Genomic DNA, 10326 nt, shown 5'->3' with positions numbered 1-10326 from the left:
AAACTCAACCCTTATTGGTGGACATTTAATGAGGAGGTGGGCAAAAAGTCTTCAATTCCTTCTGCTGAGAATGTGCCTTGATCATGAGACTTAGCTGTCTCAAGGCATTGGGGGCAGGGGAAGTCATTTTCATTTTGACCTCCCTGATTAATTTCTCTTTCATGAGCGGGGTTGCTTTAAATTCTGATGGAGGGTATCAAGGACAGGGTTCCTCCCTCAGGCAAAGGCTCACTCAGACTGGATTCTGTTTATACTCTGAATAGAAATTAGGTTTCCCAGTTGGGTAGGATCCCACCCAATCTATTTAACAGCATGTGCCTTGGTGCTAGGAGTAATTCCATCACTCAACCATGCCCTTCAGACACTGACTGACCTTTTCAGTAGTTGGGTCTCAATAGAAATAGAGAGAAAAAGGTAGATCACAAATTAATATCTAGTTATTAATATAATAGTATAATAATAATTTCTCTCACCACCCAGGCTTGAAACTTATGTATCATCCTTGACTACTCACTCTCTCTAACCCTACCTCCACCCCATATGCAATCTGTGGCCAATTTCTGTTGATTTTTACCTTAATAATATCTCCTGTATGTAGACAGTTCTTGTTTTACATAAACGGACTGTTGGAAGGAAGGAAGGCAGGAAGTGGCCCTCCTGGGAGGGGGCCAGCACTCAAGTGGGAGCGGGGGACCGGGAAACAAGAGCAGGAGGAGGAATACATGGGATGGGGACAGACATATGGTACCCAAAAGCAGACAGAGAACAGACACAAGAGGGCCAAACACTCGGGGTAGGTGGGTGGAATGGGCCAAACGTCTCTTCTCTGGTGCTGGGCCTTGCCTCAGACAAACTGAGGTCTTTGAAAGACTTTAATTTAGAAAGGCCAAAGTTATCCACTGCATTCTGGGCCATTGCCAACTGTCTTGATTTTTGTCTTGCCACCAGACTTTTATGACTCTGGAGGAGAGAATGAGTCTGATGACTTTGCACAGCTCTGCCTCACTTAAATCCAATTTACTCAAAAGCCAAGACATCACTTGGTGATGTCATTGGTAAATCTAATTCACTTGAAAGTCAAGACAGCACCTTGGTGATATCATTGGTCCTTTTTGAGAATAAGGGATAAACAACAACAGAGGTCTCAAGCCAAGCCCCCAGTCTGGTGGAGGTGGCAGTAGCAGCACATGGGTTCTTCTGCTTTCACTTGGAGGGTTTTGTGTGTGTGTGTGTGTGTGTGTGTGTGAAGGTGTGGGAGGCCTCATTGTGCTAAGCTGAAGGGAAGGAGGAGGAGAAGAAGGAGAAGGAGAAGGAGGAGAAAGAGAGAGAGAGAGAGAGAGAGAGAGAGAGAGAGAGAGAGAGAGAGAGAGAAGAGAGAGAGAGAGAGGGAGAGAGAGAGGGAGAGAGAGAGATTGAACAGTATTGAACAGTAAAGTTAACATAGGTGTTGTTTAGGAATGTGGATTTCTTTCAGAATCCTTTCCATAAAGTCAAAGTTGGGCAGCTAGGTGGCAAAATGGATAGAGGGCTAGTCCTGGAGTCAGGAAGACTCATCTTCCTTAATTCAAATCTGGTCTCAGATATTTACTAGCTATGTGACCTTGGACAAGTTACATAACCCTGTTTATCTCAGTTTCCTCATCTATAAAATGAGCTGGAAAAAGGAAATGACATACCACTCCCATATCTTTACCAAGAAAACCCCAAATGGGATCACAAAGAGTCAGATATGACTGAAACAACTAAATAAGAACAACAAAGTGGAATTTGCACAATTGGAATCTATGTAAATCAAGAAATGTCTGTATGTTCCTTTCTCTCCTCTGACATTTCCACCATGCTGGTGTAGGCCCTTATATCCTCACTCATGTCTGGACTATTGCATCAGCCTTGTGGTTGGTCTTCCTGCCTCAAGTCTCTCCTCATTCTGGTCCATCTTCCACTTAGTTGTCAAATTAATATTACTAAATATGTCTTGCTATGCCGCTCCACTATTCAATAAAGTTCAGTAACTCCTTATCAACTCTACAAGCAAATGTAAAATCCTCTATTTGACAATCCAAACCTTTCACAATCTGGTACCCTCCTACTTTTCCCGTCTTCTTACTCCCTCTATCTGTTCCTGCACTATCTCCTGGCTGATTGCCAGCCTCCAAAGGAAAAAGGAAAGGTGAAGGCAAAGTCTTCCATTTGAACACATGCCTTCCACCTTGTACTGTGTATTCCTCCTGTAGGAAGAGGAGAGGGGGCTTTTCATCATGAAGTGCCCTTTTCCTGCCTGATCTCCAACCATCAGTAGGGGTGTAAGGAGAAGTCTCTAGAGGGAAAGGGAGAGAAGAAATCAGGGCCCTCTGTCTGAGTGTGTGCCTTCCATCTTAGGCTGTGCATGTCTCCCACCTGATTTCCAACCTACTCTGGGAAGAGGAGAGATACCTTTCTTCTTTTTTTTTTTTGTTAGGCAGTTGGGGTTAAGTGACTTGTTCAGAGTCACACAGCTAGTAAGTATCAAGTGATCAAATGTCTGAGGTCAGATTTGAACTCAGGTAGGATTTGAACTCAGGTCCTCCCGACCCCAAGGCCAGAGCTCTATCCACTGTGCCACCTAGCTGCCCCAAGAAATACTTTTCAATGAATGATTAACACATCTGATCTTATTCTTCACATCCCAGAGATTCTGAATTCTCACAGGTTCTTATCCAAATCTCATTCCTCATTCCCCAATAACCAATTCCTTATTCCTATCCCCCTCAACCCAGCCACTCTAAAGTCCCAACCAAATGTTATCCACCCCTTCCACTGTGCCCTCTGGAATAGGCCTGTTCCACAATCAACAAGTCTGCTTTCATTTTAAATCTTTTCCTTTCCTACTCCTTCTATCTTCTGGCTGTAACTGAGAGCTGGCTCACCGCTGATGACAGATGCTCCCTGGCGACCCTTTCCAGCACTGGCTGTACTTTCACTCATTTCCCTCAGCTCACTAGCTGAAGTAGAGGAGTTGGAATACTTTTTATTTCCCATTGTCACTTCCAAGTTTTTTCACCACCTTTATTCATTAACTCTCCTCCTTTGAGTCTATGACAGGTGAAATCTGAAACAAATGAGGAAACAAAGGTTTGAACTTCTGAAGATAATGATTTATTAAGCAATGCATTCCAATTGTATAACAAATTGAGACCAGGCCTCCTCAGCTTGGCACTGGACCCCAAATACAGGGGAAGACAGATTTTTATGCATTGAAAAAAAAACCCAATTAACAGGATATAAACCAGAATACAAGATTAGGTAATCTGATTTCTAAACTGGATGAAAGATTGGGGGCTTTCTGAGTTGGGAGGGGGGAGAACAAATAGGTACAGTTCCCTGAAATCAGAAAAAGAGATGTCCCACTCCTCCCCAAGTGTCTGTGTTCAATCAATGGAATAAGGAAATAGTAACTGATTACAGGGCCGTTTTCAGATAAGATATATTAGTTGCTTGAGACGTGTAATTGTGAGGAAACTTCTTGTATCAATATTCAGATCTGACTGGGTTTCTGGTTAGCATAACTGAGGTCCTTCGTTGAGGGTCTCTAGGTAGCCGGTAGAGGAGATCCAGCTTCCCAGTCACCCAGTGCTAGGTTCAAACAATGCACTAAAGCCTTCTCACAATCAAATAAAATTTTCTCACGAGACAGAAATTGGACTAAACCATGATTGAATAGAAAGGGAACTGAGCTAGATCAGGAATTTAGTCATGAGTTGGAGTCAGTGTGGTTCACTCAATTCCCACAATGTTCATAAAATCTGCATCTTCTACCTAATCAAAATCCTGATCGTTGTTGTCTATAGGCTTCCAATACATTCCTCTTCCTTCCTCAGTGAATTCAGTAGCTAGCTTACAGTCTTTCCTCCTCAAATCCTGCCTTCCAAAGAGGGGACATCAACATATATATTGATACTCCCTCAAACACCCTAACTTACCAGTTCTTCCATCTACTTCTTTCCCATGACTCACTCCTCTACCGCAACTCAGCCACACAAGGATGGTCATACTTGATCTTGTCATCACCCACAAATATACCACCTCTACATTCAAGAACGCTGAAATTCACTTATCATATCACAAGCTACTGGTTTTCTACCTTTCCTTCTGCCTTTCCATGCCAACCCTACTCCTTGATGAACTATTTCAACTCCACTCTCTTCTCTTGAGTCCTTTGTCTTAATCATATTGTTGATTGTGCCCTGCCAAGCCTCAGCCTTAGATCGCTCCCACCATCTGCTGCCTTTGTTCCTACACATGTGCTGCTGAATGAAGGTGGAGAAAATTATGCAACTAATTCTCACTGGGTCCGCTACAAATTTATTACATAATCTCAACTGTATCCTCACTACTACTATACAATCCCTTTATACGTCCCTTATCAATTCACTCCCACTCTCCATATCTACTCTTTGAAACATTTTCTTCCTTCCTCAAACCTCTCATGGCTCCTCCTCTCCCTACCCTCTCATCAGAGAATCTTGCCTCATATTTTACTAGAAAAAATTGAGGCCATTCACTGAGAACTCCCTCTTCTCCCTCATCTTTTCATGCCTGTACTACTGCAATAGCCTGCTGGTTAGTCTGCCTGCCCACTCCGTTCCATCCTTTATTCAGTCACCAAAGCGATTTTCATAAATCACATGGCTGACCATGTCACCCTCTTCTCCATAAACTCCGGTGGTTCCCTATTACCTACAGGATCAAACACAAAATCGGTTAGGTATTCAAGGCCTTTTATAACCTGCTCCCTTTTCAGTCTTCTTATACTTTACACCCCACTCAGTACTCTTTGATCCAGTGACGTTGGCCTTGTTGCTGTTCCCTAACAAAACACTCCATCTCTTGGCGGCAGACATTTTCTTTGGCAGTTCCTGATGCCTGGAATGCTCTCCCTTCTTATCTCTGCCTTCTGGCTTCCCTGGCTTCCTTCAAGTACCAGCTAAAACCTCACCTTTTACAGGAAATGTTTCCTGATCGATTTTGTTGCCTTCCTTTTGTTGATTATTTCCTATTTATCCTGTATATAGCATGTTTGTACATATTTGTTTACTTGCTGTCTCTCCTATTAGACTGTGGGTTCCTTGAGGACAAAGACTGACTGTCTTTTCCCTCTCTTTGCACTTGCACTATCCCAATGACTGGTGCATAGTAGATACTTAATAAATGTCTTACTTCCAACTGTGTGATTCAGTGACACTGGCTATTTCTTGCACCTGACATTCCATCTCTAGACTCCAGGCATTTTCATTAGCTGCTCTGTTCCCCCTCCTTATCTCTGCCTCTTATCTGTACCAGCTTCTTTCAAGTCCCAGTTAAAATCCCATCTTCTACAAGAAGTCTTCTCTGATCTCTCTTAAATGTTACATGAAAAATTAGCATCAGTGATTCCATTTTGTCTTTTCTCAACCGTTTTGTGAAGTTAAGTTTCTTCTTTTTTTTTTTTTGCTTTTTTTTTTTTTTAGGCAACTGGGGCTAAGTGAGTTGCCCAGGGTCACACAGCTAGTAAGTGTCAAGTGTTTGATCGAGGCCGGAATTGAACTCAGGTCCTCCTGACTTCAGGGCCGGTGCTCTATCCACTGCGCCACCTAGCTGCGCCTGAAGTTAAGTTTCAAACTCCATGGAAGTCACCTGATTTTGGAAACTGCACAAGTTTACTCCCCTTCCACAAAAGTGCCCCTCTACCCCTCACCTGAGTGTCTCTTAATCCCCACCCACCCACCAAGAAGAAATCAGGTGTCTTAATCCCTATATCCTATTTTTTCACTCTCTCCAAATTGTATATTGACCAGAGGAAACCAAGCTTCTGGGTCCTTAACTACCAAGAGTTTAGTCTTGGTTTATTTTGCAGATTGTGTACATTGCTTAATCATTGTCTAGACTCAATTTCTTTATTCTACTGTAACATAATGCTAGTTCTTTCCTTCTGTTGATTATCTCCAATTTATCCTGTATATAGTTTGTCTGAACATGATTGTCTGCATGTTGTCTCCTTAATTAGACTGTGAGCTTTTAGAAAGCAAAAACTGTCTTTTGTATCCCAAAAGCTTAGCATAGTGCCTGACACTTGGTAGGTGTTTAATAAAGGTTACTGACTAGCAATGTCTCTGTGCTCTAAGCAACTAAGACTATAAATTTAAGGGAAGGTGCTGACCTGCATTGATAGAGAGTATTTCCTCACCCAGGACTTCCCTATACTAATGAAATCACAGGTCCAGTTCCTGTCCCTATTAACTATATGCATGCACTGCTGGCTATATTACTCTGTTAAACCCAAAGCAGTATAAGTTAATGGTTTACTCACAAGTCATACCTCTGGAGTATAGAGCCTATCCTCCAAGCAACACCTACCTCAGTCATCTTGGGGGCACTGGATATGGGTTAGGGGAAGTAATTTTACAAATGGTGCTTGTGCAGCTACTGCTGTAGATTATTACTGTCCTGAAGGATCTATGGCAGGGGCAAAATGGGGACGGTTGGAAGCACAATAGGGAGGAGGTACAATAAAGAGCTGTTCAGAGAAAAATGTGTGAAGGGTAGGTGTGGTTATGTCAGAGGCGAACTCCAAAACTCTTGGTTATGAGGAGGGTAGGATTTGACTCATTTTACTATATTCCATTGGGTTAATCACTTGCCTTTTATGGCTATGACATATTCTCCTTAGGATTAAATCATGGCCCACTGGGAGACCCCAGTCCTTACTGTGATGATTGTTGTTCTAAAGTTTGTTACTCTATAGGATTCAGAATAATGTAGGATAACTAAATGAGAAAATTTATGCTAAGGTTCTTGGCCAATAAAGCAACAGCTAGATTTTGAGATAAAAAAGTAAGGAAGTTCTTCCCTAGTAGATAAGTGGTTGAAAATATGAATAAACTTCACAAAAATGAAAGCTATTAACAACCAATGAAAGAATTCTCCAAATCATTAATTAGAAAACTGCCAATCAAAACAACCTCACTCTCAGCATATTTGAAAACAAAAAATGACAGAAGATGGGGGCAGCTAGGTGGCTCAGTGGATACAGGACCGGCCCTGGAGTCAGGAAGACCTGAGTTCAAATCTGGCCTCAGACACATAACACTTACTAGCTGTGTGTGTGTGACCCTGGGCAAGTCACTTAACCCCATTGTCTAGCCAAAAAAATGACAGAAGATGAGAAAAGTCAATATTGGAGAGGGTATATAAAAAGGATAATTGCCAATACATTGTTTTTGGAGCTGTGAATCAGGCCAACAATTCTAGAATGTAATTTGGAATTATGCAAGAAGATTGACTAAAGGACATCTTTGACTCAGAGATCCCATTGCTAGGCATATACCCTAAGAAGGTTAATGACAAAAAAAGAGATTCCATATACACCAAAATACTTATAGCAGTACTTTTTGGGGTAGCAAAAAACTAGAAACAAAGTAGATTTCCATGGATTGAGGAATGGCTAAATAAATGAATGTAATGGAATGCTATTATGTTGTAGGAAACAATGAATATGAAAAAGACTATCATGGAAAAACATGTAAACTGATATAAAATGAAGTATGCAGAACCAGGAAAACAATATACATGACTGCGACAATATGAATAAAAAGAATAACAACAATAAAACAATTGGAACTGAATGTGGCAAAATTATCATTACCAAGATTAGCCCCCAAAAAGATATGTGAGAAGATGTCTCCTCCCTTCAGCCCTGCCGAGGTGAGGGTTACGGATGGGGAGCACTGCTTATAAAATCAGACTTTTGCACTATGTTGGTTAGTTTCTTGAACTTTTCGTTCTGCTTTTTAAAATTCTTAACTATAAAGGACAGCTTGACTCAGAGGTTGTGGGGGAGGGATACGGTCGGAAATATAGGGAATGTAAAAACTAAAGATATTAGAAAAAATGTATTTTTAAAAAGAGTGAAGAAGAATAGAGAGATGTGCTTATAGTTCAGTTTAAACAAATGATCTCTTCACTAAAGGTTCTCTGTGAATTTATTTGTAAGACAACTGAATCCTGAAGCAAGCTTTTAATTTTTAATTTTGAAATTTTAGAGTATTCATTGATAGTTTTATTTTTAGTTTAGCTTCATTTCTAATTACATCTTTCCCTGTTACCCTCTCTAAAGAGCAATCCTTTGTCATACACAATTAAAAAGGAAAAAAAAAGCAGTTTGGCAAAACTGAACAGCAACTTAAGCAAAACATTTTCAAGGCATTCTCAATAAGCATGTACTGTCTTTCTCTGTGTAAGTGGGCATGCCCTGATCACCTACTATGGAGTCTCTTTATAGCCCTCACTACATGGGTGGGGGTAGCCTCCTTTGATTGGTTGCATAGTCAAAACAGGCCAGAAAAGGCTGTGTGTTTATGTGGCATGGCTCCACCATAACAAGGGCTGTCCCCCTACCTCATCCCTGTAGCATGGGGATGTCCTGTAGCCTGAAGGGAGGCAGAATAGAGATCTCTATTCTCTTTTCCACCATCCCCCCCACCTTCTCCAAGGGTGACTTTAATAACTAGCATAGGGTAAGCAGTAAATTGAGGCCACTCTGTTTTCCTCTGAGAGTGAGAGTACCATGCTAGAATTTTATGTCTGCTCCCTTAAATATTATTAGTTCAGGGCAGGGATGGGAAACCTGTGGCCTGGAGGCCACATGTGGCCTTCTAGATCCTCAAGTGTGGCCTTTTGACTGAATCCAAACACAGAAGTTACATGAAGTTTGGATTTAGTCAAAGGGCTATGCTTGGGGACCTAGAGGGCCACATTTGGCCTCAAGGCCACAGATTCCCAACCCCTGGTCTAGGGGATATAATCAAGTTCAACCTAACTGCTGTGTCATTACTGAGGGGAAGGAAAACCTCAAACTTTATGTCCAAGACTTGATCTGTTTCCCACCAAATACTACTTCCACAATGAACACACATAACAAATAGTAAAGAAACCCATGTATCCAAGTCATAGCATAACATAAATCAGAGAAGGTATACATAGGATAATATATACCAGACAATGCAGAGTGAAGGAGCTTTCCCATTGGGAACAAGGTAACTCAACTCAACCAAGAGAGTTTCAGATATCACCCAAGGGGAAACTCCCCAAAGTCTCTACTGTAGCAAGCTAGAGATAGAGTCATTATGGAGACTGCCAGCTCCTCTCATGTTTCCCCAGAATCTTTTCCTTCAGCAACCGGAAGTGGGGTTTGCCTCTTCAATTTTCCTTTCAAAAGCTCGAAGCCAGAAGCTTCCAAAGAGACTGAGTCCCGAAGAAGACTGAAGAGAGTGAAGCTCTTTCTGTCTTAATGACTTTGTCCCACCCCTCAGAAGGATAGGGTATTGATCTCGTCCGATGCAGAGAGATTCCCATACCAATGGGCTTTGGGACAGGGGTTCCATTCAAAACTGGTGAGACTGGGACAGTCCCTCTCTTTCCTTACTCTCTCCTGTTGCTTCCAGAGGGTAAAGATAGTTCATCCACAGAGTAGGAGCCATGAACCAGTGAGAGGGGAAGTCTTCCCCTGCTCTCCTTCTTTTTTTATGGCTCCAAGAAATGGGCCTGGCAATGTTTGCCTTGTTCCATTTCATTTCTCCTCAGTTTCAGGTACCCTCCAAAGGTTGCAGCCAGCCTGGCAAGGAAGCCCTGAGAAGTCAGGGTGACGAGAACCTGAGTCCAAAGGAGGTTTTGGACTTAGAATTGGAACTGTGCTGTATAGAAACTAAACTAAGCTATGAACTTGAGCCCTTTCCCCTCCCCAGAGTATGAGGTGGTACCAAGGAGGGGGTAGAGATTATGCTCAACATGTTTTGGAGCATTTTGTTTATTTGTGATTATACCTTTGAAGTAAGTATTTCTTTATAAAAACTAACCTTTTAGTGGTTAAATGGAATTGGGGTGTAGGGAAGCACCCCCTACAATTAGAGGAAATATCACTGGTAGGAAGCTGGAGTCAATGGCAAAGAGTTTAGATACTTCCTAATACCCAGAGGGTACCAGAGAACACTGCAGGAGGAGAGAAGTGTAATATACCTGGCCTTTCAGGTAGGTGCCAGCTAGGGTAGTAAGTGTTAACATCTGATAGTTGAGGTAGCTAAGTGGCACAGTGGATAGAGGGCTATTCCTGGAGACAGGATGACTTAATTTCACATCTGACCTCAGACACTAGCTGTGCTCTTGGGCAAGTCACTTAACCTCTGTTGCCTCAGTTTCTTCAAGTATAAAATGGGATAATAATAGCACCTACCTTCTAGGGTTGTTGTGAGGATAAAATGAGATATTTGCAAAGCACTGAGCATGATGGCGGGCACATAGTAGGCACTATATAAG

Source organism: Phascolarctos cinereus, unplaced genomic scaffold (genome assembly GCF_003287225.1).
Source record: "Phascolarctos cinereus isolate Bilbo 61053 unplaced genomic scaffold, phaCin_HiC Scaffold_2;HRSCAF=192, whole genome shotgun sequence".
Classification (NCBI taxonomy): domain Eukaryota; kingdom Metazoa; phylum Chordata; class Mammalia; order Diprotodontia; family Phascolarctidae; genus Phascolarctos; species Phascolarctos cinereus.
Note: the sequence above shows the minus strand (reverse complement) of the source record.